Below are 24,293 nucleotides of genomic sequence, written 5' to 3'. Positions count from 1 at the left end.
TATGAGATTCTTCTGCTGAAACACAGTTAACGCTATCTGGATTTATTATTACCATCTGGTACTTTTATCCCCATCATAATACCTTCATGTCAGAGATATGAGCATTTTGTCTCTTTGTGATGGTTTGCCATGAATTCTTTTAACAGCGGACACAAGAAGCACTTACGATCCTCCTCCAAATGTATATATCTAGATGCCTGTAAAACTATTGCCGCACCTGTTTCTCAGAAGATGGACTGGCTATCAAATGATATCTTGCCAGTTTTATCCAACATGTTTCGCTTTTCAATCACTACAGGAGATGTCAGGCTAAAACAGGATGAACTCTGTTCCAAAAAAGATGGGAAAGAGTAAAGTCTGGAAAAAAGGATGCCAGCTGCGATAATCTGATTCTGGATCACGATCTGCACACCAAAGCAAAAATGGGCAAATTTCTAAAAGCAGCCCAAGGCATAAAAATCTCTAAAGGATCTTAATGTGATCTGTTTTCTATCAGTCTTTGATTGAACTTGATGGCTTTTCTTGGCATGGCAGTAAAAGCAGGATCCTCAAGTGACATTTAAGCTATGTCAGCGCGTTTTTGCAGTAGCAGTGACAGATCAGAGTTTTGGGGGCGTATGTTGTGAGATGGAAACATGCAAAACACAATAGCTGTTCCCACTACCCTGGATCAGGATAATGTCCTTAAAAGACACCGTAGGAAAAAAGGGAGTGTGGTTAGTTTTGTCCACTGTATTCCTGTATGTCATGTTTTTTTTTCCAATTAGACCACCATAATTTCCCAAAATGGGATTTGGGATACGTATTTTTAGATTAAAAGTGCAGTAGAATTTCCAAAGTGTTTGTACCATAATTATACAAAAACACTATGCACACTGAACAATTAAAATGTTTCATGATGTTTCCACAAGACCCCAAAACAGACTGAAAAGAGCTGATTAAGAAAAAGGCAACAAAAAAAAAGCTGAGTTGGAGAGCAAATGGGATAACACTATTCAACACTAAACTCCATGTATAGAACTTTAAGTTGCCAGCATATCCAGCTGCATTTTAAATTCAAATGGAGCCAGTTGTTGGGACTTGGGTTGAGGATTACTCCAATTGCTTGGGCGAAGCCTTTTAGTGGCCAACAGTAGAAGAATGTGGTTATACTGGCTGACTCCCAACAGTGAATGTCTTTCAGCAAAATGAAGTAGAATTAAAAAGTGCATGCATACTCAGGATATCCATTTTTGGATGAATGAAAAAAAGGCCCATAAGTAACGGAGCAATAGCATGGCAAACTGTCATGAATTAAAACCTTCACACAAACTCAAAGTATGCACTTAATATAACATGCTCGAGAGCTTCTCAGCCTGTGGAGAGTTACAAAACTGAATCAACTAACATTTGAGTGCAGAGGGATTTTCCAATCAAAACTAAGAGCAGGGTATTTAGTGCAAAGTATGCATGGCATACCCTATAATCCTCCCTGTACCTCGTTAAATCCAAATACTACTCCTGTTTAACAGGGATAGCTCCTTGTTAGAGACTCGGATTTGAATCCCTTCACTCGGCTGTTTTTCAGTTTGGTATGATTGTTGGATTGAGTTTACGCTGCAGCAGATAAAGCAATATATGGCAACATGGGACCTATAAGTGTACAATCCTCCAAACGCCCCCGAAAGGTTCATTCCGACATCCAATCTCCTGTTCTAACTCTCTGGTTAAAACTATTGTACAGTGAACCGCACAGGGCTGTCAGTTATCCTCTTTTCTGTGAAGAAACAGAGCGTTGGCCGGCGAACTAGTTCCCCTTCAACGTCTAAACATCCACATCAACCTGTCCCAGGTGCTTCGTTTGCCTCCTTCCTCTGAGTGGCCCACATCCTCTCACCCCACTGATCTCTCTTTCAGAACTCCAACAAACGTCTCTACCAGACACAGAGATATACTCTGGCTGTTTATGTAGATCTCGTCCTTGTCAATGGCAGAGATAAAGGAAAGATATCACATGTGCAAAATAAGTCTGAATTCTGCATTTTATATTCAGCAGCCAGTTTTATTAAACATGCCCGCAAAAAGTGTGCTCCAGTGCGAAAAGATCTCTGCTACCACATGCGGTGGCTGATGTCCAAGGCAAACACTCCCACCGGTGTGTACACCAAGACAGATGACTATAGGACTAAAGGCCTGGCTAGCACAACGTAGCCCTATTCAGTATTTATTTTCTCAGTTCAAAGCACTGGCAGCAGCCCACTTAGTGTCTGCAGTCCAGTCCAATGCACCCCTGATTGCCACAGTGAGGCTTTGCAGCCCACAAAGTCTCATACTGTAACTTGTGCCAGCGACTAACTCCACATCTGCAGTACCCCGAAAAAATGGCGAGGCAGCATCCAGGAGGAAAGGAGGGGGTTTGAGGGTAGGATTTTGGGTAAGGGGTAAAGGGATTCCTCTGAAACCACACTTTACTCTTGGTTGAACGGCTGCTTTGTGCAGCTTGGCGTGATCACACAACCCACATTAAAGGACAAGGTCTGTTATTTACCCGAGGAATGATAAGTAATGTCTTGCAGGCCACCAATCAGAGCGTCAAACGTTCTGCCCTTGGCTGTGAAGTTTATCACTGCACTAACTGGATATCGTGTCACCCGCTTACACAGGGCTCAACTCTATTAAACCTGTGTGATATACAAGCTACCGTATGAAATCAAGGAGGATGCTGGGTTATATGGGGATGCAGATGTGAGTGCAGGGGTGTCTCGTGTTTCTTGTGATACTTTTACCGTCTGGGAATTCCTCGTTCCTAAGAGTTATTTCCTCAACAATGGATAGAGGTGGAAAATGTGAAATGGTGAGGAAAATGTTGTCCAATGTCCAATTATCATTGGAGAGACTAAAGAAAAGGCTCTGCTCATAGTGTGATCAGAAATCTCTTCTTTGTCTGCACTGCAAAATATGCATACACTAGGGCTTCATTCTGTTTCCATTCACAGTTCAATATTTCTCTTAAAAGGGGCAAATAATTACTATCAACTTAGTTCAACTTTCACTCCTGCTCTCACTTTATGTAAAAGTCACACTGTGTAAATTGCGTGCATTTTCATCCGAAACGCTGTTCCGGAAAGCAACATTCGGTGCAGCCTGGGAAAGATAAAGAAAAATTGAAACATGAATCTTTAGTTTACAGCTATTGGCTTTCGTTTTAATTGCCACATTAATGAGTAAACCGAGAAAAGTTAACTTCAAGATCCATTTAAAGTTACGTCCAATACAGTCTCTAATGGAAGATTTGCATGAACATGATAAACAAAATACAGAAACATACCAGATAGACACTTTAAACACTTCTTTAAAAGCCAAAACTATCTTATGCTTGGATGGCAATTACTCGAGTCACATCCAACATATTAATTTCAGCTGAATTAACCCAAATTGTTGTTTCAGCTTCCAACTGTTTTTATGCATTTTTGTATTTCTTGACCAAACAGTGTTCTGTGCTTGCTGACTTGACCCCAAGAGAGCCCTTCAGCAGTATAAAATGGCTATGAGACTAAATTAAGTTTGGCCAATACATACATATGCACCGTTTTTACTGCCTGGCTCCTCCTCACGAAGTCCCTCCACGCCAACTTTTTCCTCTCAGTCTGGACTCTGTCAGATGCAGTTGTCAGCACGTATGCTACATGTGAACTGAGGGCTATTATTCACAACAAGCTCATCAACCTGACTGTTGGATCACCCTCCGTGCTTATTAGTCTAGGCAATAAGTACCGCACTACTGCAGGGACTAGTTAAGTCTTCTCACTCTTGCAACAGTTCTGTTTTTAGAACTCATCCAGAGCAGGTACAACAGTGAGTTCGTAATTCAAGTCTTTCTTTATTTAAAACTCAAATGGCATATGTACTTTTAAAAGTTATCCGGTTTTTCCTTTTCAAACTGGCCCTGAAGCAAAACATTTGTCGAGCGACATTTAATAAGACGTGGTATAAAATTCACACTCCTAGTTCTGTGCCAAAATACGTTCAAGTAAAGCCGAAGATAATATATACTGTAGCTTTGGTCAGTCTCACTTAGCCAAATAGAGCTGGTTTCATCATCATTCAATTTCATGTACTGTACATGTTCTGTACCACCTGCCAGGATGAAATAACACACAGAAGCAAGGTAACACTGTTCAGGGTAATCCAGGGTAGTTAGACTTTAAAAAAAAAAAAAAAACTCAATTTAGTCAGTAATCTTTTCATCTTAATTACTTTGAATGGTGGGTTTTTAAAGGCAGCGGTTAAATTCATTCCCTATAGCAGCGGTATGAGCAGAGTCCGCTGATAGTGCCCAATTTATGACGAATAACAGGGTCAAAGTTTGTGTGTGAATATAATGGACTAATATTAAGTTTACATTTTACATACATTTAAATGACGGATGCGGTGTACAGTACATTCATGAAGTATTACTTACATCAGGAGCAGATCCTGTAACTATCTTGTGTGTAACATTGTCCTTGTTATCTCGTGGTGTTGTTACTGAATTTAACAGTAGTTTGACAAATTGATCCTAATTCGGTGTCTACTTTGTCTTTTTTTCAGAGCTCTCAACCGGATCCCATAATCTTCATTAGTGGATGGAGTTCAGCTCAGTAGCTGGCAATAATTTGATCCATAATATTTTTAGATGGGATTGGGAAAGTCAAAAGTGAACTCAAATGATGGCATAATTTGGCCAAAAATATACTTAAAGAATTAAATGTTAATGCTTTTAAGCAAACATAGACTAGACGTGCTATGAGTGAAATTAGATACTGAGCTGGTTTGAACTCCATCAATTGAGGAAGACAGTGTGGGAAGGCTCCCAAAAAACTAGCTGGAGAACTATAAATATGGATTGTTGTCAAACTACAATTTCCAAGGTCAGGAGTTAACTTTAACGCTCAATGTAACCATCATCCTGATGATTTCCGTTTTTTCCTTCTTTGTCTGAGGTGAATTCCCCTGCCTCCTTTAGCCTATATCGCCAACAACATTTCATGTCTTATATCCTTTTCACTGGATTACACTAAAGATTACAATATGTGGCCTATTTTTTTTTACCGCATGCTGGCCTTATTACTGTCTATAATCATCTTGAACATGAGAAATGTCTTGAATATGCGATGACTGCATCCTTTTGCTATTATATTCCAAACCTCAAAGACAATTCCCTAATTACAGACTTGTTAGTAGAGAATTGTCCTTCGTACGAATCAAAAGAACCAAACACTGATTAGAAAATAGAGGAAGAGCCCTTCTTTTTTTCTTTTTAGATGAATCGGCACTAGAGGAGATGATTAAGAGCCAGTACCCCATGTCCGCCCTCTTCTGTCAGTTTGTTTGAAAAAAAAGCACCATGCCAGAGACAGAAATCTCCAGGATTAAATGGTAATAAATTGGTGATGAAATAATCCTGTTGGGCAATTCGATTTCAAGGGACGGGAAGTTGAGTTTCCCAGCACTGTGTCAAACAAAAACACAATAGTTTATAGACATGATGAGTGAGCCTTATAGGCTCTGCCTAATACAATACAGGCGTACTGTACTTGTTCTGTTTGGTGTAGTCATTGCTTTTTGTTTGGTACACATGCTTAAACAGGGTGTGCTGCAGAGAGTGACTCATTATGGTTGGGGTACTTATCATCAGAACAACAGAAACCAGATCAAGACAGTCTACAGCTTCAACAGGCTGAGATACAAATACAGAAAAGTGTTTATTGGTCACTTTTGTTGATACAGTGCATTGTGTTGGGAACATCTAGAGTGTACAGCCATGCCAGCTGCTCTGTGAGGCTGCTCTTTGTACTGTACGAATCATGCTAACATGCTCACGACGACAAACCTAATGTGACTGTTTACTATGTTCACTATTTTAGTTTAGCGTGTTACCATGCTGTTAATGTTCTAAGAAGCCAATTCTCCACCTTTAAACATGACTGAGCCTCTGACACTGAAGATAACTTTGACAGGTGACTGCACAAGCATGTTTTAAATTTAAGCATGGAATGACTACAAAATAATAACCTCCAGTAGTCTAACTATTTCATTAAAACTTATGTTTATATAAACAAATATGTCTAAAAAAACTCAGATTTATGTTGTTGTTTTTTTATTAAATCATGCATGGTAATACATATAAACGTTGTTGCTGCAATAATCGGTTTAGAATTGAATTGCCTCTGAATTGGAATGGAATCGTGAGGTGCCAAGAGATTCCCTCCCCTACTAGGAACGATGGACATCTGTACCAAATTTTATGGCAATGCATTGAATACTTGCTGAGAAATTTAACTAAAAAGCAAAAATGTCACCTCATGGATTCCCCAGAGGAAAGGTCAAGGGATCACCAAAGTCAGAGGGATTAATCTGCCCGGGAACATGAACATCTGTACACAATTTAAGGGCAATCCATCCAATAGTTGTTGAGATAATCCAGTCTGGATCAGAGTGTTGGACCAACAGACCAACATTGCCATTTATAGAGTCAGTAGCATGGCTAAAAAAATCATGCATTTTACAGAAAATGCACAGTTGTAGAGAGCCTTTATAATTATAAAGATGGATAAAGATACATTTCAACAAATCTGTTTAGGCCTTACAATAGTTCTACCTACATATTTACTCTAATTTGACCCATTGCCCTCAAATGTCATATTTTATGTAGGCCTTATGTTTCTCTAAAACATAGTTAGCCTACATAGCACTTTTCTTGTCTTGGGTTTGTAAGCTGTAGAACTCAATATTTTACACGTAATGATAGTGGAACCATATAATCCAAGATCACAATCTATCTGCCTGGTCTGCCTGAGGCAAACAGCAAGTGGTTTGATCTAGAGATTTAACTAACTGTGTCAGACTAACCTATAAAAGCCATGTTTTAGGTCCGCAGTGAGTGACAGCTGTGCATAATGCATGTAATTTTGCACAAAGCCACCAGCCCACCCACAGCAAAATATATGGCATCCAGATCGAGAGCTTGTCCCCATTTTCTTCTTAACAAAGCTGATCTTTGTCAGGGTTGTTCATGTTTAAAGCTTTTAGTTATAGAGATCGGATAGCACGTGTTATCATGCACCATGTGGTTTGATTTGCACAACTTCATAAAAGTCGATTTTTTTACATCTCACAGTGTACCAAAAAAAGAATCATTGCTGTGGAACTTTGAAATGCACACCAAGAAAATAGTCAGTTACTACAGTACTGCTGTGGGGTGCATACAGATTAGGAGCAGTATTCAGATCATGTATTCAAGTAAAATGGAGACTCGGCAAAGTAAAAATCCTTTATTACAATATAAATATGTTAAAGTAGTCAAAGTAAACAATCATTTTGCAGAATGTGCCTATTTGTGTTTTATAGCAAGGCCAGGTGGAGCTAAAATAACTTAATACTGTGTGGTCAGGGCCTATCCAAGGTGTCAAAAGATAAAACAAGGGTTGCAATATGGGTACAGTACTATAACAAGAAGAAATATATATATATATATATATATATATATATATATATATATATATATATATATATATATATATATATATATATATATAGTTACTGACATTAATTACTTTTTATCTGACTGTCCTTGGATCTTTGCTTTTTATTCTTGTGAAATACTGGATAGTTTTACCGCCAGCCTCATAAGTTATTTAGATGAAACAATCTGACAGGTTTAGTGGAGAAAATAACTTTGTTTTTTTTTTAGATAGTAGACTGGTCACAACTCATGGACATATTGAACCTGTGATGAAGGGTCACTAGCACACATTAAGTTTTTGGGGGTCATGGGGTCACCGTTTTAATCTAAAGTATCTAGTAACTACATTTCAAATAAATCTAATAGATTAACAATTACACTACCGTCAAGGTCTTGCTTTTCAATAGGAAAGTGGTGCCTATGGCTAACTCCAGTAGAACTGCAACTCATAATGTGCATTAGTTTTGGCAGTCCATAGCACTGATGGTATTTTTTTGCTGAGAAAGAGAGAGAGAGAGAGAGAGAGAGAGAGAGGGAATGGGGTCTGTGAAAAGACTTCAGCATGGCACACGCTTCCATAGTCATAACACAAGTACATGACATCAGAAATCATAAAACCTGACTCATACCATGCTTACATTTCTGTCATAAAGTAGACTCTCAAATGTGCCTTATCCCCCAGACTTTTCGCAAAGCCTCTTGAAATGTTGAAAATTTGCAACAGACGCAACGAACTCTGCTCGGGAACTAGAACTGTACAAGCCTCAGCCTTCATGGAGGCTGTTATCGTGTGCAAGTTGTTGAATTTATCTACATGTGTCCTCAATGTTTGCTGCCATAAATACTGCGTAGAGGTGGAGCTGCCCCTTGCGCCGTCATTTATCATTCCCACCATCGGCTTTGTATTTATGACACCACATTGGAAGGATGGCGCCCCTCCAAAGGATGATCTAATAACGCTGAATCCACGGTGATTGATTCAGTTAAGTGGGTGATGTAAATTACTTTTCTCTGTGCGATCTTCCAATCATGGATATGCATATCATTTAATAGGTCATGCAGGGGGAAAAATAGGGACGTTTTTATCCAAAATGAGACAACCATAAAACATTTAAAAGCTTATAAATAGGACCTTTATCTTATGACATTTAAGTCCTGACGCTATGGCAGTTCCTCCCATTTGTGAGTGTTTTTCTGTGTTTACGACAGTATGTTTAATACGTATGTGTTCAATGACTGTGTGCAGTTTGAGCGGGGCCCCTTGTGGTGACAAACCCGCAATTATTATTATTATGCAATTATCACCAACTTTGCAGGCCCCCTCTTCTCCATGGAGCTTTTTAGCCTCTGTTAGGTCACCGTTGTGTTCTGCTGCATATTTGCTGTAGGATTCAGTGTCTGCGCCCCCATTGTCCGATGCAACAGGCGGCTAGTGACTAGCCGAACCAGCTCTCACCTACTACAAACATTTTGATGGAAAACAACCTTTTGTGTGTTTTGTAACTCCATTTCGCGACATAGACATTTAACACAGAAATGTGCAGTAGTCAAGTTAATTCAATATACTACCCAGCCCTGATTTGGTCATTTAATTTACTGACAATCCGTTGTATTTGGTCACATTTGGTTCTTGTTTTGGAATTAAAAATGAAATTTAGGAATTTGGTCTCTGAATTCATGAGACAACAACATCACGGGTTAATGTTTCAGCCTTGCTTTAATGTCTGCGGCATTACAAAAATAAGTGAGCTTTTCACGTGTGTGTGTGTGTGTGTGTGTGTGTGTGTGTGTGTGTGTGTGTGGGTGTGTGTGTGTGGGTGTGGTGTGGTGTGTGTGTGTGTGTGTGTGTGTGTGTGTGTGTGTGTGTGTGTGTGTGCTCTGTTGAGGAAATGAAGCCTGGTGAACAAGGTTATAAAATGTTACACAGTATACGAGCCGCCACACCAGAGCGCCGTGGCACCCACGCACACTCCCTCATCATCGCGGCGTGGCTGTTTGACTTCCTCTCCCAGTGCTTTGTGGGTTCATCTGGATAACCAGTATAATACGAGCTTCACATGTACAGAGAAGTGTGGAAAAGTTGAGCTTTCCAGAGGACTGGGGAGGGGGAGAGGTGTTGACACGTTCAGTTCCAGGCAAATTCGGGTGAATTATCATCCTAGCTGGTAATCTTTGGTCGCACTTTTCACAGTCGGATAGAAAATGTTTTTGGGGTGTAAATAAAGACATTCAGACAGATCATTTCCGCCATTCCTCTCCACCATGAAACAATGGATACCGTCTGTAAATGTTCTATATTTGTTACACATGAGTTACTGAGAAGGGCATGGCTTGGGCATTTACTACCAGGTGGACAGGATCAAACCATAGCATAACTTTATTCATATCTACTATAGTCCAATGTTTCTATTCTGACATTAATGTTATTAAGTTCTACTTCGTTATTTTTCTGTTGATGGTAATGTGTGCTGTAGGTTTTTTGGTTGGGTTTCAGGTTGGTTTTTCTATTATATGTTGACGGCAGATGTATTTATTTATTTAATCATAATGAATTTATACTCTATTGATCCCCTATGGGGAAATTACAATTTAGTTATTACACACTACACACATGCCTGAATTACACACACATGCTCAGGTCCTATAAATGCACTAATGGAGAGATGTCAGAGTGAGTGGGCTGCCAGTGCTGGACCAGCGCCCTGAGCGGGGCTCTGTGCCTTGCTCAAGAGCACCTTGGCAGTGCCCCGGAGGTGTACTGGCATCTCTCCAGCTACCAGACCACACTCCGTACTTTGCTCCGAACTGGGACTTAAACCAGAGACCCTCCGGTTCCCAACCCAACTCCCTACGGACTGAGCTAGTGCCCCCCCAAACCCCCATTTGTAACGTAAAATCACATAGTCTTTTCCTTGTATTCCAAAATGTGCTTGTTTGAAATGAGAATGAGCTAAGTTCATTATTAAAATCAATGCTATATATTGTTACATGCTTTCAAACATAGGAACTATCCAGTAAAACCCCGGTTTTCTATCGTTGACCAAAGTCCAGCTATATTAGACAAATGTGGAGGCTGAATGCCTTGCTCAAGAGCCCTTCAGGGCTGTTGATTGAATAGATAATATTACCCATTCATAGTTACTTGTGTTCATATTTTCCAATATGAGCAATGTTTACAATCTTTAAAATGTTTTGGTTAATTTGACCCTATTCCAGCTGCAATTAACATGCCATTTGTATCTGGATACATTATCTTGATTCTGACATCTAATTAAGGGCCTTTGCATTTATACCTGATGTTAATAAGTATTTTTGTTATCTTGATTTTGTTATTGTATTGGAATCTTAGTATGCAAATTAGGCAGAACTGATGTTCTTGTCAACACACACAGTGATGCTGCTGTATGGGCTCTGTTAATTTTTCATCTTGTTGGGAAGTGGCTTGTCTGCAGCTTTTGCCAGGCATGCTTGAGATGACAGGAAGAGGTGGCTTTTTGTGGCCAAATTACACAATTCATACACATTGCAATTAGCTAAGATCTGATTTACAATAGGAGCCAGTAGCTCAAGTTACAACACGCTGTGCTTTTTCATTCAAACCTTGGATTAACTCGCATTTTATCCAGATCAAATGCTGTGTTGTACTCACTCGCTAATTTGTTTACAACATTTCCGTGGGTAGACCTTTTAATCAAGTATGATTCATTTTGTCAAACAGCCTTGGTTACCATGTATGTATCATCAACAAGGAAGAATCATTTAATTAGAGGATGCCATAAACACCACACACCTATACATTAAGGTCAATGATTGTAAACAGAGTAATAGTAGAGGTTGAAAAAATCTTATTACTTGTTTTTTCTGAAGCTTTCAGTCACATTTACAGAAGTAAAACATAGGATTAAATCAAGCAAGTAACAAAATGAATACCATTATGAAAAGGGTACTGATTATTATAGGCATGACAAGACAGTGAAAACACGTAAAAAAATAATTGCTGACCCAAGGCATAAGCATTAGGCTATACCATGTGTCAGCAACAAGGTGCTCTTAAATTGACCAGAAAGTACAACTTCAGGCATTAAACCCCTGGGTCAAAGGAGGTTAAACGGGCAACTAAATAAATGTGTAATCAGTATTTCCAGACCTGTGCGATTCTCAGGAGGCTTCGTGCCACAAATCCTCAGGGTTTGATCACCTTTAGCCACAGCATCACTTCCGTGATGAAACGGTGATAATGAAGAAAACATTGGTCAAATCTTTATGTAATCAGAGCACATCATGAATAGGACTGAGTCCAGCTCAGTTCAGTCTCCAGGCAAGTACAGTACATCCAATAATGAGCAGGGAGAGGGGCTTCTCTTCTCTAATAAATAACATTTGAGAATATCTGAAGATTGTCTCTTATTTTCTTGTTTCTTCTTTTTCTTCCTTGTCTATTTCTTTTCCAGCGAAGATGACTGGTACTCGTAATGCCTTCCAGCTGCAGACCGCCCCCGACCCCCCTTCTCTGTTTTCCCTCCCTCTTCTTTCTTATCTGTGCATGAAGTTTCCACTTGCAGGATAGTCTACCCCACTGCTCCTGCTGCCAGACTCAGACAGGGAGAGAGATGCAAGTCCAAATTCCTTCTTTTAGATTAAGTCTGCAGGAGCCATCTTACCACATTAAAGGATCATTCGTCAAGATTCTCGGGTGAAATGCTGACACAGAGTCTGATATACCCGCATATAAGTTAACCAGTCAGGATATTTTAAAGATAAAAATGTGTCCCAGTTAATGCATGTCAGTTCCCTCCTTCATAAAGAATTGCTTTCGGTTTGAATAGATCTGCTGCCTGAGCGATGGCCTGCGCTGGAATGCTTACGACATGCCATTTTGCATAAAGACGTGAACCACCTGGTTTTGACATACTAGAGCCGTCCATAACTTAAACCACAGGCCCACTGCACCAGACATGGAGACAGGATGGAGGTGTTGATTCAAATCCAAGAGAGCCAGCAAGTGTCAGAAAGGATACAGCAGACTATGGAGTTCTTACCCATTCATTTCTTTTCTGTTCCCAACTTTGTCCGACTGATGGCACGAGAAGCACATCGGAATCATCTTTAACTGTCAAACAAACTTCACCAAGATTCCTTTTCATTCCCTCTTTTTGTACATCCAGCAGAAGCCCTTGATTTGAATGTTGTAACATGTCAGAAGCATCATTTCTACCATTTTTAAATTGTCATTGTTGTGACAAGTCTTCTTTGTAAAATGTCATTGCCTGGAAGCTACCTCGCAGCCAATGCCTCCGTGAATGTTACACTGTGAAATCTGCTTCAAAGCCTGGTTTTCAGGCAGCAGACATATTAACATTAAAGTTCCATTATTGAAATTGGTTGGTAAAAGGTATTTTAGGCTCTCAAGACCAGACTTTACCTCCTTTTCTGCTCTCATGAACACAGAGAGAGAGATATAAAGCCAAGGGAGAAAATGTAGTGTACTCGTAGATTCTTCATCCAAACCATCAAATCTGAACATCTTTTTTGTGTTTGTCTTGCTTGTCGTTTGCCATTTTTTTTTTTTTTTTTTCCATATCTAGTTCTCTGTGATGGTTATACGTGATTCGTTGTTTTGTCTATAAAAGTCTGGAAATGGTGCCCGTCGCGATTCCTTAACCCTCATGTTGTCCTCGGGTCAAATTGACCTGTTTTCCTATATCAATGTTCTTTTTAACTACCCCAAATAACATGATTGATTCCACACAACGCTCTTTCACAACTACAAATCTCTACTTTCATTTAGTTTTGGGGTGTCCTATTCCATTTATAGCATTAAAAAAAAAAAAAATGAAGTGGTTTTGAAATAGTATTGAGTTAAAGTTGACATATTCCAGTCTGTGATTATCCATCAACATACAGTCCTTTAATTTTAGTCTAAATAATTCCTAATTTCTGCTTTTCTAACTCAAACATTAGGTATAGTTTCCTATAAATGAGGTTTATTGACCATAAATTACCAAAATAACTGTAAAACTAAAGTTAATAAGTTAGTGTTACGTAGTGTTCAAAATGTAAAAAAAAAAAGTGACACATTGAAAAAAAGTGTAAAGAGTGTTGACAAAAGGGACAAAAACATAAGAAGTTTAATAAATTGATTAAAAAACAAAAGTGTTGATTTTCAGTTTTTAACGGGAAGACAACACAAGGGTTAAGCCAAAGTTGATGTCTTCAAATGTCTTTTTTGTCAGCCCACAATCAAAACCGCCACAACAATAGGTTTAGATTCATGTAGGACAGTGAAAAGCACACCTCTGTACCTGAGAAGTTGGAACTATAGGTCAGGCTTTGCTTTTCTGCTTAGATAAAAGACTCGACTATCAAATTAGTGAGTTGATAAATTAACTAATCATTAAACTTTGCCTAGAGAGGTCTGTGGCATCTCCAAAGAGTTAGCACAACCTCAAAATGAAAATAATTTTTAATTTTTAATTTGGGGCCCCTATACACTTCTACACATGACCATTACAGAAATGGTTCAAATCCCTTTTTCACATCTGTTAGCGACATGGTAACTCTCCTATTGCTCTGTGTTTTCCGCCACGTAGAACTAATCTCGGGCTCTTTACACACCGGGGACGTTCTTTTTGTGCAATTATTTTTTTACGTCAATACAACTTCTTTTAACGGGTGTTCAGCATGAGTACTTTCACACACAGTTTGAATATTATGGAGCGATAAAGCAAAGTAATTTTTGTCCATACTATACAAGTTTGATTTTTCTGAGCTTTTGCACCGCAAAATAAGAGCTTATAAAGATTATAATACAACAACAGAAGGCTGTTGTCGACTGTATCAGCCAAATTTATTACTGCTACAAGGAAAACTTGATAAAATAGCTGACGGTAGCTTAGTGTTATCTTTTTCTGCGGTGCCTGGAGTCTCAGAAGCTAACCCCATTTACTCCACTCAGCAGCCAGGGAAACAAGACATGGGACGTCCGTTGGTCTTGAGCAGCTGCAGCAAACTCTTGTACTCTATTGTACATTCACTGGACATCAAGACCGCTAAACCTCAACTCTCCTCTGCTGCTCTCGTCTGCTCATGTCGCATGGACACTATTTCCTTTTTATCATGTTTTTAATTTTTCACGCACCAGGTGTGTAAAGGCCTTAAAGGGATGGTTAGGAGTCATTTTATCCTAGAGTCCTTTGCACCACGACCTTGAACCAAACACCCTCCCCAGAAGCTTTTATTTTGGTCTAACATTGGTTGAGTTAGCGCTATCAGCCGAATGGCTTAGTGCAGGCGCTAATGGAACCAAGTGTGTATGTCGTAAATCATTCCACTAATAATGCCCGGAATGGTACCAAACTTCTACAGTAGTACAAATAGGTTCTGTACTCATAAAACGAGGCATTGTAAAATTTGTAAGTAAAGCAGGACTTTATTTAAATAACACTTGCCTGATGGCTTCGGCTCTCTGCTGCCACCAGCAGTAGAGTGCTTAGGGACCGTATGCAAACTACAAAACTGAAAAGAGATACAAAATGATTTATGATTTAAATAAGGTAATGTCTCCAAACTTACTTTAATTATAACTCGTCTCCTGCTAGTAAAAACTTGAATATATTCAAATATCTGTTCTTGTATTTTATCCTATTATTATTTCATGTATATTGTATGCATGTATTTTGTATCCTAGTATTTCATTTATATTTATTATTCTGTGCTGTGTGACTGACATTTTGCTGCTGTAACACTAATTTCCCATTTTGTTGGGATCTATCTATCTATCTATCTATCTATCTATCTATCTATCTATCTATCTATCTATCTATCTATCTATCTATCTATCTATCTATCTATCTATGTATGTTGAATTATTAAATAGTTTTGTTGTATCTCTTTTTGGTGTTGTAGTTTGTATACGGTCCTTGCAGTAGCAGCAGAAAGCAGAAGCCATCCGGCAAGTGTTATTTAAATAAACTCCTGGTGTACTTACAAACTTTACAATGCCTCGTTTTATGAGTACAGAACGTATTTGTACTACTGTAGAAGTTTGGCACCATTCCAGGCATTATTAGTGGGATCATTAGACATACACACTTGGTTCCATTAGCGCCTGCACTAAGCCATTCGGCTGATAAGGTAAAAAGCTTCGGGGGGTGTTTGGCTTGAGGTCATGGTGCAAAGGACCCTAGGGTGAAATAACTCCAAACCATAACTGTAAAGTTGCTTAACGCTCCAATATGTGCACCAGCTAATCAATAACCTTAGATATTGTAGTGTACAGTGGGTTTGGGGACTTTAATACTGTTTAGTGCAGCTTTAAGTAACAAACCACCGATGCTGCCATTTTCCTGTCAAGTTACAAGAGCTGTGTGTAATTGGGCCTATAAAAACTACTTCTGGGAAGTCTAATTTCTTTAGAGAAATATTTGGGAGCGCTCGGAAAACTTAGGAAGATTTTATTTTGCAGTAGTCTTACCAATCGGCATAAATTGTATGTGGTTTACAAGAAATGACATTGTGCACATCCTCCGATTTGGTAAACTTGAATATCCCACATCCAAAATATGAAAATGCATGCACATAACTCATTGGCAGTTGTTGCACAAATCATTTTTCAGGCATTATCTTTCCACTACTCAATACTGCTCGCAGGAGGAAAGGAAAGGATGTACAAGATTAAACCAATATGAATTTTCAGAGTTACAGTAGTCCGGCCAAACTGTGTGCAAAATAACCATGAATCACAAGTGTTCTCGTACCAAGATGTGACCGCAGGAGCAAACTCTTTCCATGCTGCAGTGCATCATCGTCTTCAAGCCCGAGTGCAACCATTCCTCACCATACACAGAAACACAAAGCAGAGCAGCAGCAATTCTCCGCTAGAAAAGGAAAAGGAGCCCTTTTTGCATCCTGCCGAGTTGTGGACAGATGTTAATGTTTGACGAACATCGCGGGACGCTCAGACGCGGACCTGCCAGCGCAGTCCGTCTTTGTCTTGCGGAGGGTCCTCTCAGAAATGTGTTGCAGTGACGCAGACCTCCACCGGAGCTTGGAGCTGGCCCGACAGCCAGATGTGGTATGAAATGATGGGGAGAAGGCGGGGGGGTGGGGGGTTGTGCACCATTTCAGATGCTGTGATGTGGGCGAAGTGAGGAACACATCACATGAAGGCAGCGAGTCCCTTGTCTGTTTTGGCAACAGGCAACTGGAATGGCTCCAAGGCACGAGTAGAGAAAATTAAAACCAAGAGAGAGAGATAACTGTCATAGTTATATTTTTGACCTTTTTGATTTTTGTATTTTGATAAATTGTTTCTCTCTGTTTGCAATAACTTCAATGAGATGGAAATAATGGCTTGCTCCAAGCTGCCTGAATCCTAGATATCAATCACCTCACTGCAATGATGGTATGACACATTTCTACCAGATACATTTGTGCAGCTGCTCTTGTTGGCAGTTTCTTTATTCCACCATGTAAAGTATACAACATCAGTTCTGGGAAAATAAAAATACACCAAGCAAGGCCAACCTTTTTCTTGTCGCTCTGAAATTTGTAGCCGCTTTCTGCTGACCCCAAAATAAATTAAGCGCACACGTTGCCAGCTGAAAGGTCATTCAGGTTAATCTCATTTTCAAACTACTTGTTGTCAGCCTCTGAATTGTTAGTATCTCCTGCTACCAGCAGGAGTTTAACCAAAAACTAAGAAAGCTCTCAACCAAAGGATTTGTGTCAGATTCGTAAATGAATGTTTTCCTGGGGAAACAAATCTTTCTTTTTTTTGAGCTCACGTGCCACTGAGATGACCGAATATTTCCAGTCATGGTTTGTTTACTTCTTAAATGTAGTGGGCTCGCAGGAATACATTGCAATTCTGCTGCACTTCCAGAGACACTTGATACAAGGCAGGTTTTGTGAAGGGCATTTTGTGTCAGTGAACCGAACAACCTGATGCAATAATTGTTTCCATTAACAAGCTCAGAACCTTTTTTTGCGTTCTGCGTCCTTTTAAAGTATAATACTCTGCATTAGATTCGCTGTACTTGCCCCCATACTCAATGTAAAGAAACCCCCCTTCTCCCTTCAGACTCACTATCTACCAGACAAGGAGTATTTTCAATAAACAATTTAGAAAATGATTATAGGATATGCGATACGTCTTAGTGGTTCTGAGCTTGAGATCTGAGAGGATTACGTCCGATGGAGACTTCAATGCAGCTGGCTTATCTCCTGTATCATCTCACGGGGTCGTTCGCATAACAGCAAGCATCTTGAATTGGCCACAGATGTGTCTCGGTAAATGATAATCCTGTCACTGATGACCGGGGAAGAGTGAAGACCAGTTGATTAAACAAGGATTGTGACAGGCTTTCAGGGCCCTGATAGGATTAAATGACTGTCATAACGAATGAGAACCAATGAGTTAGTTTTGACCGGTTGCTGAAGAAATCTGATATTATTATTATTCAGATAATCAGTGATATTGTAATTAATATTTTTTAAAGAAGTGGAAAACAGTAGTGTCCTAGAATTCACTTGACCCCTGTGCCGCCCCCTTTCACAAGAAGAAAATAATGAAAATCTTTCATTATAAGGACTTTGAACAGATTAAATATTTATCAAGGCGCACCCTTTCTCAACATCCTTCTCAACTCTAGAACCTTGTCTTATTCAGCTGTCTACTGTGAAAGAGCATGTAGCCTGAGGCTGAGATTGATATCCATTAAGCAGCAGATAAGATTCAGATAGTGACACAAAGTAGGAGATACTTGAAAAGCTACTGCATACAAAAATTTGAAATAGTTAATTCCTCTCTGATGTGCTTTTAGTTTTACGTCTTTCCGCTCTCTGCAGTTGCTGGCCTCACTGAGTAGCCTCATAGACGTAATCAACTCGCAGCAGGATGGGTGTATACCTTGAAACAGCCCTTATATCATTAAAATGTCTTTCCATATATTGAGACCAAATACATTGATTTACTAATATGTATGCCCAATACTCTTTGTGGTTTCAGATATTCACAATGTTGTATATTATTGGATATTACATGATATATGAATTATTGGCACTTTTTGTATATTGCAACAACTATTGCTATAAATCTGTATTACTTCATTTTTGGCATGGGGGCAGCAGAAACAAGTTGTGAACACAACACTGACATGTCATGACCTTTTTAAGATGATAGCCTCAACTTACTTACAGTTGCTTATGTACACATCCAGCAGAAATGGAGCAATGTTTTTGTTTAATTGGAGTTGTGTTTCTGGTCATCTGATGATTGTTAGTCTAATTTTCACTCTCTTTTTGCTCTGTTTTGGGTCCCTACCAACTCCTGAGGAAAATATCTGGCTCTTTAGCAGCCAACCGCTCAACCCTGTCTCCTAAAACTATGTTTCCCTACAACAGAACTGAATTCCCAATTATGTTTTGAGTGCAACACATTTGTAAGATACCGACACATAGTGAGAAACGGTCGTTGTTTTAAACGGGTGGTAAAACTACTTGTTTAGGGTTAGAAAAACATCATGGTTTAGAATAAAATACCTAAATCTGTTACGTAATTTAAGTTGTGTACGTAATATACGTAAAGTTGTCATGTATGTTAGGTGTGTTACATAAACAAGTCAATGTTGACTTTTGGTTTCACAAGGGACACAAACTGCTGTCTCCTGGCTGAAAGTCCTGTGTTTTTTTTGTCTCCCTATGTGGACTTGTTTAGACACATATTTGCAATAGGTTCAAGACCAAAACGTAATTGAGAATGCACTTCCAAAGTATGGGAACGTGATTCTTTGGAGACGGGACTAAAATGCTCTACTATGTTCACCAGCTAGTCGCTAACTTTGTCTGCTGTTTGGTGACATATATATGTGTATAGATGTATGTGTGTGTGTGTGTATATAACTTAAATACATTTTTGCTTAAAAAAATGGTGTATAGTTATGTCTTGAAGGCAAAACTGTTGAAATGCAGTATATACATTCTGAGCCGTGATACAGATATTCCATTGAATGAAACGCCTAATGGGAAAGAAAAGACATTTTTTTTCCAAATCAAATTTGATGAATGCTGCAGATTCACACCAAAAGTTTGAACATTTTGGAGTTGTGTTTCAAAGACATGGTCACAGAACTGTTTTCTTTAGAATTCTTATGAAGCATATTCGTAGTGCTTTGTGTATATCCATTTCAGTCTCATGCATAGTGCTGTTCTTTTTGGATTTGTTTCCTGGACTGTCACAGTGGTGTTCATTGAGCTGGATTTACCCACATTTCCCAACACACCATCAAAGCTGCTCCTGCTCAGTCCGAAGCTTGCAACGGACGATGAAAGGTAATTTCAATCAAACGGGGAAAGCTCCAATCACCAGAGAGGGTTTGGAGCTGCTGCTCTTTTACGGCTCTGAATGTCTCACAATTTGAGACATTTGGTTTTTAAATGCCCGACAGAGTGTCAGGCTCTTTCTGTTTAAACAATGTTTTTTTGTGTTTACGTCAGTGAAAAAACTCTGCATACGAAACGCTATCTTAAATGTGAGTGTAGCCTAAAACTGCATTATAGAAGCGTATAAACAATTGATATTACTGTCAATTTATTTACTGGCCAGGCTGAATAATTATTCAGATACTGAAAGAAAAGTTTGGAACATTTCGGTACTTATGAAGCAGTTCTGTACCAGTTATTTATCAAGACCCGGGGACGTTGAGGTTATCATGGGTGCAATGTTTCACAGATGTTCCGCAACGAGTGCATATCTCACACAAAAAGCCGGGGTTTATTTTGCTCCATAGTCTATGCTTTATGACAAATGGCAATCAATTCATCATGGATAAACGTGCAAGTGGAATCTTGTCATAAACATTTGGTTTGAATCCTCTGGATTGTTGTCTCTGAGCATGCGGACACCACTGGCAGGCGATTCCGAGAACCACCCATAACAAAACAACCAGGAGCTCCGCTGGTCAGCTGTGAAATAACAATATATAACGAGCCTGTGCGGTGAAATTTATTTTCAGAGAGGAAACAAAAATGCACACAAAGCTTTGATGATGTCACCCGTATGCCAGATCCCCTGCATGCGCCTCACAAGGCATTGGCTATCAATGAAAAGGTTCCATTCTGGTAGCGCGGTGATCGGAGAGCGAGCCAACACGGTCACACCCGAGCTGGGAACAAAAAGCTCCTTTGCAGTTTGACGGCTGTTTGATATTGTTACCAGACTCCTGCTCTGCGTTCAGGCCCAGCCTCAACTTCTCTGCTGAACTCTGTGAGATCATGCAAAGAGGTGCAGCTATAAAACCCAAGGATAATGAAAGAGTTGACTAAAGAGAGGAACTGTTATCTAATGACCTCAACTGGCTTTACAATCGGTGTTTGGTTTTCCCTCCTTCAGAAAAAAAGAAGTTGGAAAAGGGGGATAAGGCCGGAAAACCCCACACCCATTTGGAAGCAATTCCAGCAACCGCCATCTGAAAGTGCTTGGACGTGATACCATCACACATTCCCAAAAGCAAGGAATCTTGGGAGATTTGCAAAAAGCTAGTTAATAGTAAGGGTGGGTAAAAAAAAAAATTGATTCTTAAATGCATCTCGATTCTCTCTAGAACGATTTGATGCGCGATTATGATAAGTTAATCGATTATTTTAAAATATATATATTGTTTTTTTACGATTTGTTTTTTTTTAAAGTGTTGAGTTTTGTTTAAAAGTTACTGTCTCCAGACATAAATCAGTGGGGATTGGTTGATGGACAACAACTTCGTTTAGGCCAGATTGCAGAACCCCCCCCCCCCCACACACACACAAAAATGGCCAAAAGAAAGAGATAAAAAAAGTTTTGTATTTATACACATGATCTAATAAGACATGCAAAACACAAAAAGGCTGTTCATCTACTTTATCGCATTATATCTGACCACCTCATGTTTCATGTTGTAAGAAGCCAATTCTCCACCTTTAAACATGGCTGAGCCTCTGATATGGAAGATTACTGTGAGCAATGGAGACTGCACAAGCATGTTTAAGGCAAAATAAAACAAAACATTTCATTAAAACGTGTGACACAAATACTGTTAATGTCAAAATTGAACAAACTCAGATTTATGTATATATTTTTTTAAATCACGCATGGGAATGCACATTAAAAAAAAATGCTTCGAGATGCATCGATAATGGGTTTAGAATTGAATCGTGAGATGCCAAGAGATTCCTAACCCTAGTTATTAGTATCAAATCACTCTCATAACCAGAGAGTAAATGTATTAGTTTTGTTACCATTTAAGTTTTTGGGAGATATTTATATTTTCTCTGTAGTTATTAACATTGTTTTCATGGCATTTTGAATATAAAAAAGAGAATCAATGTGGTGGTCAACATTTAGCTATTATCTAGTGAGGATAATATTTGAGTCAGGCAGCTCGGGTTTGTATTACTGACCAGTTTTATTTGATCAAATATATCCATATTGCCATATAAGTCAGACTAAATAACAAGAAAGTGTAGTACAGAAATTCCAAAGATGTAACGCAAGTGTAATATAAAGAGAGAGTATCATCACTATATAGTTTAACCACAAATGTTTGGTAGTTAGTATTTAATTCATAATTCTTTAATAACAAAATTAAAGTTTTAATTAGGGAAAGTATATGAATATGGGAATACAATTTTTGTCAACGCTGACTAGAAGAATATGACTATTAAGAATGTTCAAATGGCTGAGTTTGAATCCCATGCTGCTCCACTGTCATGTGGTGTTCCCCAGGGTTCAATTTTAGGTCCCTTGCTTTTTTCATTGTATCTGCTTCCTTTTGGGTCTATTCTTAGAAAACATGGTATTTCTTTCCATTGTTATGCAGACGACTGCCAGATTTATGTACCCTTAAAACGACATGACACCTGTTCTATTACACCTCTTTTAGCATGTCTGGAGGATATTAAAGCATGGATGGCCTTAAACTTTTTAAATTTTAATGAAAAGAAAACAGAGGTGATAATGTTTGGACCTGGTGGCTCATATGAGATCCCCCCTACTGAGCTGGGCCCTCTAGCCTCATATCTTAAACCAACAGTATTAAATCTTGGTTTTAGACTGGACAGTGATTTTAAACTGGACAGCCAAATCAATGCCACAGTCAAATTAAGTTTTTTTCATTTGAGGAAGCTGGTAAAGGTGAAACCTTTCCTTTCCAGGCAGCAGTTAGAAACCGTAATCCATGCCTTCATTTCTTTACGGCTGGATTACTGTAATTCCCTTTATTTTGGACTCAGTAAATCCCTACTTGCACGTCTGCAGCTAGTCCAGAATGCTGCTGCACGGGTTTTGACTGGAACCCGGAAGAGAGAACACATCACTCCCGTCCTGGCTTCACTTCACTGGCTGCCTGTGCATTTTAGAGTCCATTTTAAAATCCTCTTGATTACTTTTAAAGCTTTAAACGGTCTTGCCCCGTCTTATTTAACTCAGCTACTCAACCGCTACACTCCCTCCCGGTCACTCCGGTCGGCTGACCAGTTGCTCCTGGTCGTCCCCGGATCCAAGCGGAAGCTTAGAGGGGACAGGGCCTTTTCTGTTTGTGCTCCTAAGTTATGGAACGCCTTACCTTTGACCATTCGTCAGGCTTCCTCAATACCGATTTTTAAAACTCTTCTTAAAACTCATTTTCACACTTTGGCTTTCAACCCAAACTGAGACTTGATCTTATCTGTTTTTATATAGTGTTATTGGGTAGATCTTCACCCCCAGTTTATTATTTTTATGATATTGTGACTGTTATTTTTATCTGTGTTTGCTGCCTTCATGTACAGCACTTTGTTCAGCTATTGCTGATGTGAAAGCGCTTTATAAATAAAGTGATGATGATGATGATGATGAAGAAGGAATCGGTTGTTGGAAGGAGTCGCGGTAGCCACAGCAGACAGAGGAGCACTGCCAACGGCCAAGTATTTCATGATATTTAGGCTTTATACTTGAAATGGTACAGCAAAGAGACTTTGGTGGGATGAAAAGAAATGTTATGAATCGAGATTTAAACTTTCTGCCCAAGTAGACGATTTAGAAAAATCTACTCAGCCGACAGGACGCCTCCTTACCTTTCCTTTGTCAAACTGTCTATAAAGAGCAGACTTTCTAAAAAAAAAAAAAAAAAAAGTAACACTGTTGTGTGCATTGAATCCAGGTGGACATTAAAACATAAGCCAGAAGTAAAAGTTTTGACTTTAATGCGTGTAGTACTCAACTCCTGAGCTTTATTTCTCCTGAGTTTTTGGGAAAGTATTCCAGGTGCTCGGTGCAGTCCCATCTCTCAAAGCAGACCTCATCCATCTGCAGCTGGGAGATATAACTGACACTCTTCATATCAAAAGTCACTTCAGGACTCCCACTCAATGGAGCTCACTTTGAGCTGTCCCCCCCCTGTATCCTGTCAGGCCCAGAGCCAATACGGATTTACACCTGGCAATTTGGAGATGAAAAAAGAAGAATTAGCTCTTCCAAGTTCAGAGTCCAGAGCTGAAATGGAATTTTTTTTATCCTATTTCCTTTTCCTCATATCACATCCAGCTGTCAAATACCATATTATGCAAAGCCGTCTCAGGTACTAGGATGTGCACATGGTGGATAAATCAGCAAGTTCTTAAAAACTGCTGGGACTGTAAGTTGTTATATACAGGTCTGACTATCAGCAGGTCTGACTATCAGCAAGGTGTAGGCGTTTACATCTCTCTCCCAGTGGTCTTGTTTTCTGCAGCACAGAATGTAAGGAAATAAAAGAGAAGAAAAACAGACAAAGTAGTTTATGTTCTTGTACTTTAAAAC

Source organism: Etheostoma spectabile, chromosome 10, assembly GCF_008692095.1.
Source record: "Etheostoma spectabile isolate EspeVRDwgs_2016 chromosome 10, UIUC_Espe_1.0, whole genome shotgun sequence".
In the NCBI taxonomy this organism is placed as follows: Eukaryota; Metazoa; Chordata; class Actinopteri; order Perciformes; family Percidae; genus Etheostoma; species Etheostoma spectabile.
The sequence above is the reverse complement of the archived record's forward strand: the minus strand, read 5'-3'. Positions refer to the sequence as shown.